We start from the raw sequence: 8,474 nt of genomic DNA, 5'->3' as shown, positions 1-8,474 counted from the left end.
TGTGATTTGGGTGCTAGTGTTTCCACGATCCCAAAAACTTTGTGTGATTTGCTAGGTTTCCGTGAATTTGATGATTGTTCTTTAAACTTGCACCTTGCGGATTCCACTATTAAGAAACCTATGGGAAATATTAATGATGTTATTATTGTTGCAAATAGGAACTATGTGCCCATAGATTTCATTGTTCTTGATATATATTGCAATCCTTCATGTCCTATTATTCTTGGTAGACCTTTCCTTAGAACAATTGGTGCAATTATTGATATGAAGGAAGGGAATATTAGATTCCAATTTACATTAAGGAAAGGCATGGAACACTTCCCTAGAAATAAAATTAAATTACCATATGAATCTATTATGAGAGCCACCTATGGATTGCCTACCAAAGATGGCAATACCTAGATCCATCATTGCTTTTATGCCTAGCTAGGGGCGTTAAACGATAGCGCTTGTTGGAAGGCAACCCAATTTTATTTTTGTTCCTTGCTTTTTGCTCCTATTTAGTAATAAATAATTTATCTAGCCTCTGTTTTGGTTGTGTTTTTTGTGTTTAATTAGTGTTTGTGCCAAGTAGAACCGTTGGGAAGACTTGGGGAAAGTCTTTTTTTATCTTGCTGTAAGAAACAGAAACTTTAGCGCTCACGAGAATTGCTGCCATTTTTTATTGGAGAGTGCTATTTAGTTAATTATTTTTGAAGATGATTAATAGATAAATTCCTCACGTCCATAAATTTAATTTAGAATTTTTGGGGTTACAGAAGTTTCGTTAGTTACATATTACTACAGACTGTTCTGTTTTTGACAGATTCTGTTTTTCGTGTGTTGTTTGCTTATTTTGATGAATCTATGGCTAGTAATGGAGTTTATAAACCATAGAGAAGTTGGAATACAGTAGGTTTAACACCAATATAAATAAAGAATGAGTTCATTACAGTACCTTGAAGTGGTGTTTGTTTTCTTTCGCTAACGGAGCTCACGAGATTTTCTGTTAAGTTTTGTGTTGTGAAGTTTTCAAGTTTTGGGTAAAGATTTGATGGATTATGGAACAAGGAGTAGCAAGAGCCTGAGCTTGGGGATGCCCAAGGCACTCCAAGGTAAAATCCAAGTACACCAAAAAGCTTAAGCTTGGGGATGCCCCGGAAGGCATCCCCTCTTTTGTCTTCGTTCATCGGTAACTTTACTTGGAGCTATATTTTTATTCACCACATGATATGTGTTTTGCTTGGAGCGTATTGTATGATTTGAGTATTTTCTTTTTAGTTTACCACAATCATCCTTTCTGTACACACCTTTTGAGAGACACACATGAATTGGAATTTATTAGAATACTCTATGTGCTTCACTTATATCTTTTGAGCTATATAATTTTTGCTCTATGTGCTTCACTTATATCTTTTAGAGCACGGTGGTGGTTTTATTTTATAGAAATAATTGATCTCTCATGCTTCACTTATATTATTTTGAGAGTTCTTCAGGAAAACATGGCAATTTGCTTTTAGGCATAATAAAAACTTTCATATAGGTGCGTTGAATACTAAGAGAAATTTGATACTTGATGATTGTTTTGAGATATGGAGGTAGTGATATTAGAGTCATGCTAGTTGAGTAGTTGTGAATTTGAGAAATACTTGTGTTGAAGTTTGTGATTCCCGTAGCATGCACGTATGGTGAACCGTTATGTGATGAAGTCGGATCATGATTTATTTATTGATTGTCTTCCTTATGAGTGGCGGTCGGGGACGAGCGATGGTCTTTTCCTACCAATTTATCCCCCTAGGAGCATGCGCGTAGTACTTTGTTTCGATAACTAATAGATTTTTGCAATAAGTATGTGAGTTCTTTATGACTAATGTTGAGTCCATGGATTATATGCACCCTCACCCTTCCACATTTGCTAGCCTCTCTATTACCGCGCACCATTCGCCGGTATCATACACCCACCATATACCTTCATCAAAACAGCCACCATACCTACCTATTATGGCATTGAGTCCATAGCCATTCCGAGATATATTGCCATGCAACTTTCCACCGTTCCATTTGTTATGACACGCTTCATCATTGTCATATTGCCATGCATGATCATGTAGTTGACATGGTATTTGTGGCAAAGCCACCTTTCATAAATTTTTTCATACATGTCACTCTTGATTCATTGCATATCCCGGTACATCGCTGGAGGCATTCACATAGAGTCATATTTTGTTCTACGTATTAAGTTGTAATTCTTGAGTTGTAAGTAAAAAAGAAGTGTGATGATCATCATTATTAGAGCATTGTCCCAGTGAGGAAAGGATGATGGGGACTATGATTCGCCCACAAGTCGGGATGAGACTCCAGACGAAAAAAAGAAAAAAAAAGAGGCCAAAAAGAAAAGAAAAAAAAGAAGGCCCAAATAAAAAATGAGAGAAAAAGAGAGAAGGGACAATGTTACTTTCCTTTTTCCACACTTGTGCTTCAAAGTAGCACCATGATCTTCATGATAGAGAGTCTCCTATGTTGTCACTTTCATAAACTAGTGGGAATTTTACATTATAGAACTTGGCTTGTATATTCCAATGATGGGCTTCCTCAAATTGCCCTAGGTCTTCGTGAGCAAGCAAGTTGGATGCACACCCACTTAGTTTCTTTTGCTGAGCTTTCATACACTTATAGCTCTAGTGCATCCATTGCATGGCAATCCCTACTCACTCACATTGATATCTATTAATGGGCATCTCCATAGCCCGTTGATACGCCTAGTTGATGTGAGACTATCTTCTCCTTTTTGTCTTCTCCACAACCACCATTCTATTCCACCTATAGTGCTATGTCCATGGCTCACGCTCATGTATTGCGTGAAAATTGAAAATTTTTGAGAACATCAAAAGTATGAAACAATTGCTTGGCTTGTCATCGGGGTTGTGCATGATTTAAATATTTTGTGTGGTGAAGATAGAGCATATATAGCCATACTATATGATTTTGTAGGGATAACTTTCTTTGGCCATGTTATTTTGAGAAGACTTAATTGCTTAGTTAGTATGCTTGAAGTATTATTATTTCTATGTCAATATTAAATTTTATATTGAATCTTTCGGATCTGAACATTCATGCCACAATAAAGAAAAATTACATTGAGAAATATGTTAGGAAGCATTCCACATCAAAAATTCTGTTTTTATCATTTACCTACTCGAGGGCGAGCAGGAATTAAGCTTGGGGATGCTTGATACGTCTCCAACGTATCTATAATTTTTTACTGTTCCATGCTATTATATTATCTGTTTTGGATGTTAATGGGCTTTATTTTACACTTTTATATTATTTTTGGGACTAACCTATTAACCGGAGGCCCAGCCCAAATTGCTGGTTTTTTTGCCTATTTTAGTGTTTTGCAGAAAAGGAATATCAAACGGAGTCCAAACGGAATGAAACCTTCGGGAGCGTGATTTTTGGAACAAACATGATCCAGGGGATTTGGAATGGACATCAAGCAATCAACGAGGCGACCATGAGGCAGGGGGCGCGCCTACCCCCTGGGCGCGCCCTCCACCCTCGTGGGCCCCTCGTTGCTGCACCGACCTACTTCTTTATATATATATATATACCCCGAAAACATCCAGGAGCACCACGAAACCCTATTTCCACCGCCGCAACCTTCTGTACCAAGAGATCCCATCTTGGGGCCTTTTCCGGAGCTCCGCTCGGGGGGCATTGATCACGGAGGGCCTCTACATCAACTCCATGGCCCCTCCGATGATGTGTGAGTAGTTTACCTCAGACCTTCGGGTCCATAGTTATTAGCTAGATGGCTTCTTCTCTCTCTTTGGATCTCAATACAAAGTTCTCCTCGATCCTCTTGGAGATCTATTCGATGTAATCTTCTTTTGCGGTGTGTTTGTCGAGATCCGGTGAATTGTGGGTTTATGATCAAGTTTATCTATGAACAATATTTGAATCTTCTATGAATTCTTTTATGTATGATTGGTTATCTTTGCAAGTCTCTTCGAATTATCAGTTTGGTTTGGCCTACTAGATTGATCTTTCTTGCAATGGGAGAAGTGCTTAGCTTTGGGTTCAATCTTGCGGTGCTCGATCCCAGTGACAGAAAGGGAAACGACACGTATTGTATTGTTGCCATCGAGGATAAAAATATGGGGTTTATATCATATTGCATAAGTTTATCCCTCTACATCATGTCATCTTGCTTAAAGCGTTACTCTGTTCTTATGAACTTAATACTCTAGATGCATGCTGGATAGCGGTCGATGTGTGGAGTAATAGTAGTAGATGCAGGCAGGAGTCCGTCTACTTGCCATGGACGTGATGCCTATATACATGATTATACCTAGATATTCTCATAATTATTCGCTTTTCTATCAATTGCTCGACAGTAATTTGTTCACTCACCGTAATACTTATGCTATCTTGAGAGAAGCCACTAGTGAAACCTATGGCCCCCGGGTCTATTTTCCATCATACAAGTTTCCAATCTATTTTATCTTACAATCTTTACTTTCAATCTATATCATAAAAATACCAAAAAATATTTATCTTATTATTATCATCTCTATCAGATCTCACTCTTGCAAGTGGCAAAGAAGGGATTGACAACCCCTTTATCACGTTGGTTGCGAGGTTCTTATTTGTTTGTGTAGGTACGAGGTGACTCGCGCGTGGTCTCCTATTGATACCTTGGTTCTCAAAAACTGAGGGAAATACTTACACTGCTTTGATGCATCACCCTTTCCTCTTCAAGAGAAAACCAACGCATGCTCAAGAGGTAGCAGTTAGCACACGGTGGCCTAGTCATGGAATTGGATGAAGCCATGCCTACAACAATTAAAGATGATAAGTCAAACATATGAACACATTGACATGTAAAGAAGCAAACAATTAAATATGTTAAGCAAATATATCAACAAATTGACATGGACGGAGACAACTAGTACCATTCACATTATTTCAACCATCCGGATTTAGCAACACGTCGACAGGCTTTCCTCTATCAACCTGACATGTCCTAGAACCACCGGATCCACGACCACCACCTCTCGTTCGTCCTCCATGGCCCCCTCTAAGACTAGTCCTTCCTCCACGGCCCCCTCCAAGACTAGTCCTTCCTCCACGGCCCCCTCCAAGGCTAGTCCTTCCTCCTCGTGTGCCGGCGGAACCTCCTCTACCGCCACATGTTTGACTAGTGCTCGTGTTGGTTCTGGGTCTTTTCATGCATCTCCTAATGTTGTGTCCCATCTCGTTGCATTCTCCACAATTGTTGGTGTCTGGTGCCTCCATGAAATGACCACTACCAAATTGCTTCATTCTGGTGTATCCAGCTAGATCATCCATGTGACTCATGAACCTCTTCTTTCTTCTTCTGTCCCTCATAGGCATCATGAGTGCCGGATCTGGCACAATGTGTGGGCCATCATAATCAGGCCACTGTGGCGGATCAAGGAAAGGATTAAACTGAAGCGCCCACGTCAACCTCGTTCATTCCAATGTGAACTCGTGAAACCGCACTATTGTACCATCGGATACGGGCAAGTTTCTCGCCCGTGTTGCGGTCATCAAATGCGAGCAAGGCCAATGATACTTGTGTGGCCTCTCACATTGGCACCACCAGTTTTTGATGCGCACCCCGTATCTGATTTCACCTTCTTGTAAACAACGACAACCCTATTTCCTTGCTGGTCACCTTCTTGTAGATTAATTTTTCTTGCGACGTCAACCCATCCTCATCCAACTCTTCCTCCGGACCCTCATCATTCGAACCATACCGACACATACGGTTATAAGGGACGGTACGGTCCATGTCTTGTTGCCACACAATGACATCCAAGTTACCAATGGCATTTTAATGAATCTGTTCATTCTCCGGGTAAGCATCCTCTTGAGAAACAATAGCATCATCATCAACATGACCACTAGCATCTTCTTGAACAAGAGGAATAGCATCATCTCGGATTACTATGGCGCTAGCATTGATATGATCTTTATTGGGTTGGCTACTTGGTGGTTGGCTAGAATAATTGGGGAGATACACCTCGGCACTACCATCATGTATTGGGGAGGATACACTACGGTTCAAATCAATTTTCAAGGGAGGAAGATCAACCTTTGTGGCAAATATCTCAAGAGACTTGTCTTGTGATGCGTCTACTTTGTCCTTGTACACATTCCAATGCAATTGGGAGGTGATGGGCATACTCTTTAATCGGGACTTTACTCCCAATCCAACGTCATACCTCCCAATAAGATCAACCTCGGCATTTGGTCATTCCAATGTAAGACGCTTCTCACTTTCACTGCAAGATCATCAAAGCTTGGACTTGTGTCAAAAACCATAGCCTCTTCCCGTTCATCGTCTTTTCCATTCATAAATGTTGTCTTGTCCAAATAATGAACATTTACGAGCTTATGCGTCTAAGAACAATGGAAACAGTAAAGTCATCAATATATGTCATCCAACCAATTCAAATGGAGCAATAACATAATTTATGTACACATTAGACAAATAACTTCTATTCATAGTTAGTTTCACCTTAACCTTAACCATAACCCTAACCATAACTATAATCCTAACCCTAACACTCACCCCTAACATTACCACTATAACCCCTAACCCTAGGCAAGCACAAATATAGCCATAAATGCATCATAAATGTGCCATAAATGCACACGACAAGATCAACACCTAGGGTTTGCAATAAATTGAGCAAATGCACACAAAACCAAGATTTCAACCAATCAAAATGAGGGAAAATGAGAGAGGTACCTTGGGTGATGAAAATGCTTCAGATCCACTAGTAAAATCTCAAGCAAATAGAGTTGATCTAGGGGGTGTTTGGGTGAGGGAGAGAGAGAGGAGAGGAGCTCACCACGGGGAAGAAGAAGAATGGGGAAGAAGAGTGTTGGTGGGGCCCACACAACAACTCCTCCCAACCTTATCCACCCTAGGATCCTACCGCTAGGGCCCTTGGCGGCAGGTGTTAGTAGCCTACCGCCAGGGTCTATGGCGGTAGGGTCCTTTTCCACATCAGCTGCAGCTAACGGTCGTCAGGCGCCGTCCTGTCACCTACCGCCACATCTTAAAGGGTCAGATCTCATCTTTTTCCAAAAAGGGTCAGATCTTGAAATAACACCATAAAAGGGTCAAACAACGAAATTCTACCGTGTTTGTGATGCCTGAGCACAACTTGAAAAGTAGAAGTTTTGTGCGTGTCAGGCATGGCTTTTTTTTAGCCGAGGCATTGGATTGTTTGCTTGAAGAAAGCTTACAGTATAAAGAATTCGTTTGGAAGCTGGCCCAGGGGAAACTAGCAAATTAAAGTACTCTATACCTCCGTCCGGTTTACTTGTCGTCCTCATAATTTGAGTTATAGTTTGACCATAAGTTTGTCTAATAAAAAATAAATTATATGTGGAAAGAATAATATCATGGAAAGCTATTCACTCCATCCCGTAATATAAAAGCGTTTTTGACACTACACTAGTAGAAAAACACTTTTATATTATAAGACAAAGGGAGTATATCCAAATAAGAATCCAACAATATTTTTTTAATAAAATGCATTAACATTTTGCTAGTTAAGTATATGATCAAACTGCCAGGCTAATCGGGGTGCCTGGACCATCTGTAGGCTACTATTTTCGTCTGGGATTATTGGGCTCGAAGACCACTTCTTTTGAATCAAAGCACATAGTAATTTGTTCATATTAATATTTCCATTTTATTTTCAATGCACTCTCTCACATACCAGCTCTCACACGCAGTCAATGAAAAAATATGCATGCAACGTATTTATTATTCAACTATGGGACTAGCAACGATGCCTCACACTAAAAAGAATGAAATGGTTGCATACATGTAGGTTTTCAAAGTAAGGCCTTATAAAAATGAACATGCTTGTGCTGCTCTTAGGCTTAATAAACCCAGACGGAGGGAGTAATCAAGATTTTGATAAGCTAGCTTCTATTCGTGATCCCATTTCTTACATGATACCATGATACCAATTTGCAAAACTCAAATTAAACATGTCAAAAAATACTGAAAAAATAAATCATGTTCACAACACATATGTTGACAAGCCCTAAAAAATTCAAATCAAAATTTAAAAGACACAAAGAGAAACAAAAAATACAAATAAAGATGTGAATATTGTCATTCTTGCTTTTATCTTCTTTTGACACTATTCATGATAAATTTCTCTTTCTTTTCCCCTTCTCTATTTTGAATTTTGATCTGATTTTTTTAGCGATTATCGACATATGTGTTGTGAACATCCATGTTTTTCTTTCAGAAATATTTTACATGTTTGAATTTGATTTTTGCAAGTTGGCATTATGGTATCATGTAAGGACAGGTATCACCGGATATTTTCCCGAGAGTCAAACCGACAGGCTACATGTCAGGCGTGAAGGCATCATGACGAACCAAATAGCGTCCAGGCACATTACTGAAAAAGGTTTTCGCCCCGCTTTATATATAA

The sequence above is a fragment of the Triticum aestivum genome, chromosome 4A, assembly GCF_018294505.1.
Source record: "Triticum aestivum cultivar Chinese Spring chromosome 4A, IWGSC CS RefSeq v2.1, whole genome shotgun sequence".
Lineage (NCBI taxonomy): Eukaryota > Viridiplantae > Streptophyta > Magnoliopsida > Poales > Poaceae > Triticum > Triticum aestivum.
The sequence above is the reverse complement of the archived record's forward strand: the minus strand, read 5'-3'. Positions refer to the sequence as shown.